Genomic DNA, 10,991 nt, shown 5'->3' with positions numbered 1-10,991 from the left:
TTAACTACCGTCCTTATTTCTCTCCCCCTCAAATAATTTTCTATCCATCTCAATGTGCTGCCTTTTAAGCCACCCTTCTTCTCTAACTTCCATAGTAATCTTGCATGTGGCACTTTGTCAAACGCCTTTTTTAAATCGAAATAAATACAGTCAACCCATCTCTCTTTCTCTTGTACTCTATCAACTATTCTAGAATAGAAACTCAATAAATTAGTTACACAAGACCGTCTTTTCCTAAAACCAAATTGGCTATTTGATATTAATTTGTTGTCTTCAAGGAACTCGATCCATTGTTTCTTTATTATTCTTTCACACATCTTGCATATTACACTAGTTAGTGATACTGGTCTGTAATTTAAAGGTTCTTCCTTCCTTCCACTCTTATATATGGGAACCACCTCAGCTCTTTTCCATTCTACTGGTACTGTTCCATTTTCTATTGAGCATTTTATGATGTTGTATATAGGACTTGCTAGTTTTTCCCTACATTCTTTCAGTATTCTGCCTGAGACTTCATCTGGTCCCATTGCCTTGTCTTCTCCAGTTCCTTCATTAATTCTTTTATTTCAAGCTTGGTTACTTTAATCTCTTTCATATAGACTGTCTCTCTATTACCCTGTGGCCTTTCAAATTTAGATTCCTTAGTAAAGACCTCCTGGAATTTATTATTTAATAGTTCTGCCATACATTTTGGGTCTTCCACCATCCCATTCTCTCCTTTTAACCTTTCTATTGTTTTTCTTTGTCTAATTTTTCCATTTATGAATTTATAGAACAATTTTGGTTGCTCCTTACATTTTTCGACAATGTCCTTTCCAAAGTTCTTTTCCTCTTCCTTCTTCACCTTAGCATATTCATTTCTCGCTGCCTTGAAGTTTTCCTTATTTGTTGGATTTCTATTTCTCCTCCACCTTTTCCATGCTCCATCTCTTTTCTCCTTTGCCCTAGCACACCTTGCGTTAAACCAATCTTTCTTTCCTTCTTCTTTAGGTCTATATTTCGGGACATATTCCCTGACTCCTGTTTTATATATTTGCAAAAATAAGTTATACTTCTCTTGCATCGTCTCTGAGTTTTCCATCTCCTTCCAGTTTACGTTTTTAAAATAGTTCCTGAGATTCTCAATATCAGCCTTTCTGTAGTTTAATTGGTCTCCTTTGTATGAATCATTTCTATCTTCCTTTCCCTCTTCTATATCTATTTCTAATATTACATGGTCACTCTTTCCCAATGGGCACTTATATCTTATATCATCATTCATTTGTATACCTTGTAAAAACTAGGTCGAATCTCGCAGTCTCGTCGTTTCCTCTGAATCTTGTGCATTCCTTTACTCTCTGGTCTATCATATTGTCTATCATTAGGTTCAAGAATCTTTCTCCCCAGGCTTCTTCCCCCATACCACTTTCATAATTTTCCCAGTCCACTTCTTTACAGTTGAAATCTCCTACTAATATAACTTTTTTCCTTTCTTTAACGATTCTCGTTAGACTCCTTATTGTGTCATCTATCATGTCTCTATATTCTTGATTGGTCCATGAATTTGTTTTTGGTGGCACATATGTTACAATGATTGTTAACTCTTTTTTATTAATATGCATCTTAACATACAGTACTTCTGCTTTTCCTTCCCCACATTCCACTTTGTTTATCACTATCTCCTTCCTTAACATTATCATGTGTGTGTGTGTGTGTGTGTGTGTGTGTGTGTGTGTGTGTGTGTGTGTGTGTGTGTGTATTTACCTAGTTGTAGTTTTACAGGGCCTGGGCTTTATGCTCGTGTGGCCCCATCTTCATATCAACACTTATCCAATTTCACTTAAAACTATGCACACTCGTTGCTGACACAACTTCCTCACTCAAACTGTTCCAAGTCTCAACACATCTTTGTGGGAAACTATATTTTTAACATCTCTCAGACATCTTCCCTTCCTCAGTTTCTTACTATGCGATCTTGTGCTTCTAATGTCATATTCTTCTCTCAAGATTAGTTTCTCATTATCCACTTGATCCATTCTGTTAATCAATTTATAAACTTGTATCAGATCCCTCTCTCTTCTCTGTTCCAGGGTTGGTAGATCCATAGCTTTTAGTCTCTCCTCATATGTCATCCCTTTGAATTCTGGAACCATTCTTGTAGCCATTTTTTGTAGTCTCTCCAATTTCCTTATGTGTTTCTTTTTATGGGGGTCCACACAACTCCTGCATATTCCAATCTAAGTCTTATTTTAGTACTTATCAATTTCTTCATCATTTCTTCATCTAAATATCTGACGCCACTCTTATGTTCCTCAATAAGTTCAATACTTCTCCAATTATTTTGTTTATATGTCTCTCTGGCGATAGGTCATTGGTAATTGTCACCCCAAGGTCTTTTCTTCATGACTGGTTTTATGTCTTCATTTCCTATCTTGTACATACTCCTGATTCTTCTTTCACTCTTGCCAAACTCTATTTTCTTGCATTTTGTCGTGTTGAACTCCATTTGCCATGTACAGCTCCATTTCCATATTCTGTCCAAGTCTTCCTGGAGTAGTTCGCAATCTTTGTCACATCTCACTTTTCTTAACAATTTTGCATCGTCTGCAAATAGGCTCACATAACTGGACACCCCATCCACCATGTCATTTATGTAGACCGCGAACATTACTGGTGCCAACACTGATCCCTGTGGAACTCCACTCTCCACCAAGCCCCATTCTGATGGTCTGTCCTTAATTATTGTTCTCATTTCTCTTCCTACCAAAAGTCTTCCATCCATTTTAGTAAACTGCCATGCACTCCTCCTACCATTTCAAGTTTCCAGATCAGTCTCCGTGTGGTACCTTATCAAAGGCCTTTTTAAATCCAGATATATTCCATCAGCCCAACCATCTCTTTCCTGTATTACATCTATCACCCTCGAATAGTAACATATCAGGTTTGTCGTGCATGAACGCCCTTTTCTAAAACCAAATTGACACTCACAAAGTATGTCATTTTCTCCAAGAAGTCTGTCCATCTATTCTTCACCACCCTCTCACACATCTTAGCTACCACACTTGTAAGTGACACTGGTCTATAGTTCAATGGGTCTCTCTTGTTACCTGATTTATAGATTGGGACAATGTTAGCTCTTTTCCAGTCTTGGGGCACTACACCTTCCCTTAATGAGGCATCAATTACTTCACAAACTTTTTCTGCCAGTTGCTCCTGCATTCTCTTAAAATCCATCCTGATACCCCATCAGGTCCCACAGCTTTTCTCACTTCTAAACTCCCCATCATATTCTTGATCTCCTCCACAGTTACTTGAAACTCCTTCATAATCCCTTTCTGTTCCATTACCAGTGGTTTGTCAAAAGCAGTCTCCTTTGTGAATACCTTCCAAAGCATCCATTCATAGCCTCTGCCATTTCCTGGGATCTTCACTGCATACTCCATTTACTTCTAAACTTTCAATACTTTCTCTATTTTTGATGTTGTTCACATGTCTGTAAAAAAGCCTTGGTTGGTCTTTACATTTATCAATTATATCCTTTTCTTGTTTCTTTCTTTCTTCTCTTCTAATCAACACATATTCATTTCTTGCTCTTTTGTAACTTTCCACTGCTTAATCCGTCTTTTCCTTCTCCACCTCTTCCATGCATCCTCTTTTCTTGTTCTAGCCTTTTCACATCTATCGTTAAACCAGTCCTGCTTTCCAACTTCTCTATGTTGTCTTATTGGTACAAATTTTTCTCACCTTCTTTGTATATTTTTATAAATTCCTTCCACTTTTCATTTGCTCCTTAGCACTCTTGAATTTCATCCAATTTGTCTCTTGAAAGAATTTCTTTAGGTTTCCAAAATCTGTCTTGGCATAATTCCATCTTCCCACTTTATATTCTTCATTTCTTCTAGATTTCTCTTCATCTATCACCTTGAACTCCAAAACTGCATGATCACTCTTTGCTAAAGGGCACTCCACCCTCATCTCCTCAATGACCATTGGCTCTGTACTAAAGACCAAGTCCAGTCTTGACGATGCTCCCTCTCCTCCAAACCTAGTATCTTCTTTGACCCACTGAGTTAACACATTTTCCATTGCCAGTGTCAATAGTGTATTTCCCCATGTTGTCTCTGATCCTTCCATTGACCAGTCCTCCCAACACACCTCTTTACAATTAAAATCTCCCATCATTATAGTTCGTTCACAGCCACCCAACATTTCTTCCAGACATGTTCCTGTATCATTTATCATTTCTTCATATTCCTGTACTGACCATGCATTTGTCTTAGGTGGTACGTACACCACTATGTAGTGCCTCTTTTTCCTTCATTAGTTTCTGCTCTGATCTTTAGCACTTCTGCCTTTCCCATACCTTCTTTCACTTGATCCACCTTTATATCTTTTTTAACCAGCAACATCACTCCTCCTCCCATCTTACCTACTCTATTTCTTTTCCAAACATTATATTTCCCTTCTCCAACCATCATCAGGTCTTCTCCCTCTCTCAGTTTTGTTTCAGTAAGACCCACAATATCTGGGTTCTTGTCCCTCAAGTAATCGTTGAGTTCTAAAATCCCTGTGTGTGTGTGTGTGTGTGTGTGTGTGTGTGTGTGTGTGTGTGTGTGTGTGTGTGTGTGTGTGTGTAATTCACCACGGTCGCCTGCTGGTTACCCAGCCAGTCTTCCCCATTACAGAGCGAGCTCAGAGCTCATAGTCCGATTTTCAGTTCTGACTGACCACCACACACTCCACACACTAAAGCAAGGCCACAACCCTCAGTTACCTCCTCCTATTTACTGCTAAACACTACACATTAAGAGGCTTGCCCATTTGCCTCTTCTACTCGAACCGGCCCTCTCAATTGTGAGTCGAGCATGCTAACCACTACACTCTTGTGTGTGTGTGTGTGTGTGTGTGTTTTACCTAGTTGTATTGTACAGGGTTCGGCGGGCTCATAGTGTCCTGTCTCCATATCTCCATTTATCTAATTTTTCTTTAAAGTTATGCACACTATGTGCTGCAACAATTCCATTATCAAATGCATTCCATTTTTCCACCGTTCTGTGTGGAAAACTGTATTTTGCAACATCCTTCACACACTGCCTCATCCTGATCTTCTTTTGATGTCCTCTTGTCCTTCCATCCTCTTCCACCAACAGCACCAGGTCGTCTTTGTCTATCTTTTCAATATCATTTACTATCTTATATATTGTTATTAGGTCCCCCTGTTCTCTTCTATCTTGTAAGGTTGGCAGTCCCATTTCCTTCAGTTGTTCTTCATATGTGAGGTCCTTTAATTCTGGCACCATCTTTGTAGCAATCTTCTGTATCCTTTCCAGTTTTCTTATATTTTTTTTTAGAACTCGGAGACCATACTACTGCTGCATATTCCAGCCTTGGGTGTATCATGCTTGTGATGATTTTTTCCATCATATCTTTATCCATGTAATGAAATGCTACTCTTATATTAGTCAACATCTTATGATAGTCCAATTATCTTATTTATGTGTTTATCAGGGCTCAGATTTTCTTGTATGACCACTCCAAGATCTTTTTACTCTTTAGTCTTTGTTATTTGCTCCTCTCCCATCAGATAGTTCCATACTGGTCTTCTCTTACTCTTTCATAGTTCCATTATGTGACATTTCTTGGCATTAAACTCCAATTTCCATTTCTTTCTCCATTCATAGATCTTATTTAAATCTTCCTGTAGCAGTATACAATCCTCTCTAGTTTTGATAACTTTTAGCAACTTTGCATCATCAGCGAATAAATTCATATAGCTGTTTACCCTAATGTGAATGTCGTTTACATAAACTTGAAACATAATGGGGGCTAACACTGACCCTTGTTACTTTACTCCAAGATGAGTATGTATCTCTAATCACAGTTCTCATTTCTCTTGAAGGATAGAGACATCCTTCAAGCATATTCCCTTGGCTATCTTTTTACTATACGATCTTGTAGTTCTACTTAAATTTTCCTCTCTCAACATCATTTGCTCATTATCCACTTCATCCAGTCCATTCAACAGTTTATAAACCTGTATTAAATCTCCTCTTTCTCTTCTTTGTTCCAAGGTAGGCAAATTCATTTCTTTTAATCTCTCCTCATAGGTCATTTCTGCCAATTCCGGAACCATTTTTGTTGCCATTCTCTGCAATCTCTCCAACTTCCTTATATGCTTCTTTTTATAAGGGGATCAGACCACTCCAGCATATTCCAATCTTGGTCTAATTACCATACTAATTAATTTCTTCATCATATCTTTATCCATATAATGGAAGGCTAATCCAATATTTTTTATCAAATTATATGTTTCTCCAAACATCTTATCAATATGAGCCTCAAACTGCCCATGGTCTTGTATTATCACTCCCAAATCCTTTTCCTTTTCCACCTTTTTAACACTACTTCTTCACCCATCTTATATGACCCTCTTGGCCGTCTTCCACTCTTTCCCATCTCCATCACATGACTTTTGCTCAGATTAAATTCCATTTGCCACCTCTTGCTCCACTCCCAAATCTTATCCAGGTCTGCCTGTAAAATTTCACAATCTTCTTCACTCTTCACACACCTACACAACTTCGCATCATCCATAAACAAATTAATATAACTGTTTACTCCTCTGGCATGTCATTTATATATACCAGGAAAAGTATTGGTGCCAGCACTGAGCCTTGTGGGACTCCACTCTCCACCACCAACCAGTCCGACCTTGCATCCCTTATTACCGTTCTCATCTCCCTCCATCTCAAGTAGTTTTCCATCCACTTTAACACTTTTCCTTTCAGTCCTCCATAAATCTCTACTTTCCATAACAGTCTCTGTGAGGTACCTTGTCAAAAGCTTTCTTTAAATCCAAATATACACAGTCCATCCATCCCTCTCTCTCTGTATTTTGTCAACCACTCTTGAATAAAAGCTCAGTAGATTTGTTACATGACCTCCCTTTCCTGAAGCCAAATTGATGATCCGATAATAACTTATGATCCTCCAGGAACCGTATCCAATATTTCTTTATCACCCTCTCACAAATCTTACCGACCACACTTGTTAGAGACACAGGTCTATAGTTAAGAGGCTCTTCCTTACTGCCTCCCTTATAAATGGGCACCACTTCAGCTCTTTTCCACTCTACTGGTACTTCCCCTGTTTCTAATGAGCACCTTATAATATCATATAATGGATCAATCAATTCTTCTCTACACTCCTTCAATAATTTTCCTGAAACTTCATCTGGTCCCATCGCTTTATCATCTTTAAGTTCCTCCAACATTTTATATAACTCCTTTTTAGGTATCTTAATGTCCTCCATGTGCACATTTCCTTGTACATTCTGTGGCTTTACAAACATTGTTTCTTTAGTAAATACTTGCTGAAACCTATTATTTAGCAATTCCGCTATATTCTTAGGGTCATCTACTATCCCTTGCTCTCCTTTTAATCTTTCAATGGACTCTCTCTTTTAAGTTTACCATTTATGAACCTGTAAAACAATTTTGGATGTTCCTTACTCTTGTCTACAATATCTTTTCAAATTTTCTTTCTTCCTCCTCCTTACCCTCACATACTCATTTCTTGCCACTCTATAATTCTCCTTATTTAGTATATTCCTTCTCTTTTTCCATCTTTTCCAAGCCACATCTCTCTTTTCCTTAGCCTTAACACAAGTTGCATTAAACCAATCCTTCTTCCTTCCTCTCTTGGTTTATACTTTGGTACAAATTTCATAACTCCTTCTTTATAATATTTCATAAAAATCTCATATTTCTTTTGCACTTCTCTGATTTGTAACATCTCCTCCCAATCTAATTTTCTGAAATAATTTTTCAAACTTTCTGTGTCCATCTTTCTATAATTCAATCTACCACTCCTGTATGTCTCGTCCTTCCTTCGCTGTGTTGTTGCTATCTGCATTTCCATAACCACATGATCACTCTTTCCCAAAGGACACTTGTATTGTATATCTCCACATAGGTACACTTCTCTTGTTAACACCAAATCCAGTCTAGCCGGTTCATCATCTCCTCTATATAGTATTTTCCTTCACCCTCTGTTCCATCATATTTTCCATCATTAGATTAAGAAATCTCTCTCCCATGCTTCTTCTCCAACACCACTTACTAGATTTTCCCAATCCACCTCCTTACAATTAAAATCTCCTACTAGTATCACCTTTCTTTTCCAGATAATACACTTTCCAAACTCTGTAAAGTATCCTTGATCATATTGTCGTATTCCTTAATGTCCAAGAATTTGTTTTAGGAGGTACATAGGTCACCATGATTATTAATTCTTTTCCATCACTTTTTATCCTTATGCTTATCACTTCTGCGTTGTTCTTCCCATACCAAACCTTATCCACATTTCTTTCTTTCTTCGTCATAATCATAACTCCTCCTCCACCTTTACTCTCTATCCTTTCTCCATATATTATATTTATTATCCAAATTTATCTTTGTTTTTTCATGCAATTTTGTCTCAGTCAAACACACTATATCAGGCTTCTCCACTATCATATATTCTTGCAATTCCAATCTACTTGACAGTATCCCATCTATATTAGTATACATTACGGTCCACCACTGCTCCCTCTAGGGGTTCCTCCGTATTCCTTCTTTCCACATACCACTTTCTGACTCTCTCTCCTATAACTCTCCAAAAACTTTCTCTTTCCTCCTCAGACCGCTCATCATTTTTCCTTCTCGCCTCTTCCACCAATTCCTTATATCTTCTCCTCTCTTCCTCATTTCTATTCTTTCTCACAAACACCTCTTTACAACCTTCTATCTCTCTTAACTTTGATGTTCTATATAGGACATCCTCCATAGATTGTTGTGACTTCAGCACTACTTTAATCGGTCTGTTCACTCCCTCCTTATACGGACCCAGTCTATGGATCTCTTCCACTTCTTCTTGTAGGTCTTTTTTCATCATCATTTAGATTTTTAACAGATCTCTTACCGTTTTCAATTCTTCCTTAATTCTCTTGGCTTATATGTTATATTTTGTTCTTTCATCCCAAATATTAACACACTCTTCTTCTTTTCTGCTATTTCCCTTATCAATGTTTCCTTATTCTTCATTACATTAACCAGTTCCTTGGACCTTTCTTTTTTGTCTTCCTTCAACTGATCTTTAATTATTTCTTGTAATCCAACCATCTCTGCTTCCCTCGACTCAGTCCATTGTGTTTTCTTCAGTTCCCATTCCCTTTCAAGCCTTTCATTCTGCTCACTAATCATTTCCTTAAAGTCATCTTTCTCCTTTACTACTCTCTCCATTTTCTCCTCCAACCATCTCTTGTATTTTTCAACCTCCACCTTCAAATCATTCTCATCCACCAATCGTTTTCATTTTCCTCCAGTCTCTTAACTCTTTCCTTCAAAGCCTTGCAATTCTCTATCCTGCTCCTCCTCACTCCTCTGAACTTTTAATTCCTTCACTAACTCCTCAAATCTCTTCTCCAACATCACCAATCTACCTTGCAATGTTGCCCCTGTTGAAGCTGGACTCATGCTTTGACTGGCCACTTTTCTTTGCTCCTGGGCCTCATCAACATATTTTGAATTTGGTAATTTATTCCTTACCGGTCTATCCATTTTTCCTTACTTTTCCTGGGAACATGTGTGTGTGGTCACTGGGGCAGGCCTGGTATTCTGTGTGGTTGGATCTTGGCTGCTATGGCTGGCTCTTTGTTTTCCCACTCTGTCGTTTATGTGGAGGTTCTCTCACCTGATCACTCCCATGTACACGCCACCAGGCTACATTCACTCTGTACACTCGTTCACTCGCTCTGGTTGCCCTTCAATAGCAATAACTATTCTCACTCAAGCACATTGCTTAGCGTGTGGAGTGTTATTTAGATGCCGTTCATGCGCAACGTCCGTTCTCCACGGTGTGTGTGTGTGTCTGTGTGTGTATGTATTCACCTAGTTGTAATTTTACAGGGCCTGGGTATCATACTCGTGTGGCCCCGTCTCCATATCTACACACATCCAACTTTCCTTTAAAACTATGCACACTCCTTGCTGACACCACCACCTCACTCAAACCATTCCACACCTCCACACATCTTTGTGGGAAACTATATTTTTCACATCCTTCAAGCATATTCCTTGGCTATCTTTTTACTATGCGATCTTGTAGTTCTACTTAAGTTTTCCTCTCTCAATATCATTTGCTCATTATCCACTTCATCCAGTCCATTCAACAGTTTATAAACCTGTATTAAATCTCCTCTTTCTCTTCTTTGTTCCAAGGTAGGCAAATTCATTTCTTTTAATCTCTCCTCATAGGTCATTTCTGCCAATTCCGGAACCATTTTTGTTGCCATTCTCTGCAATCTCTCCAACTTCCTTATATGCTTCTTTTTATAAGGGGACCAAACCACTCCAGCATATTCCAATCTTGGTCTAATTACCAAACTAATTAATTTCTTCATCATATCTTTATCCATATAATGGAAGGCTAATCCAATATTTTTTTTATCAAATTATACGTTTCTCCAAACATCTTATCAATATGAACCTCAAACTGCCCATGGTCTTGTATTATCACTCCCAAATCCTTTTCCTTTTCCACCTTTTTCAACACTACTTCTTCACCCATCTTATATGACCCTCTTGGCCGTCTTCCACTCTTTCCCATCTCCATCACATGACTTTTGCTCAGATTAAATTCCATTTGCCACCTCTTGCTCCACTCCCAAATCTTATCCAGGTCTGCCTGTAAAATTTCACAATCTTCTTCACTCTTCACACACCTACACAACTTCATCATCCGCAAACAAATTAATATAACTGTTTACTCCCTCTGGCATGTCATTTATATATACCAGGAAAAGTATTGGTGCCAGCACTGAGCCTTGTGGGACTCCACTCTCCACCACCAACCAGTCCGACCTTGCATCCCTTATTACCGTTCTCATCTCCCTCCATCTCAAGTAGTTTTCCATCCACTTTAACACTTTTCCTTTTAGTCCTCCATAAATCTCTACTTTCCATAACAGTCTC

Source organism: Portunus trituberculatus, chromosome 50 (genome assembly GCF_017591435.1).
Source record: "Portunus trituberculatus isolate SZX2019 chromosome 50, ASM1759143v1, whole genome shotgun sequence".
Lineage (NCBI taxonomy): Eukaryota > Metazoa > Arthropoda > Malacostraca > Decapoda > Portunidae > Portunus > Portunus trituberculatus.
Note: the sequence above shows the minus strand (reverse complement) of the source record.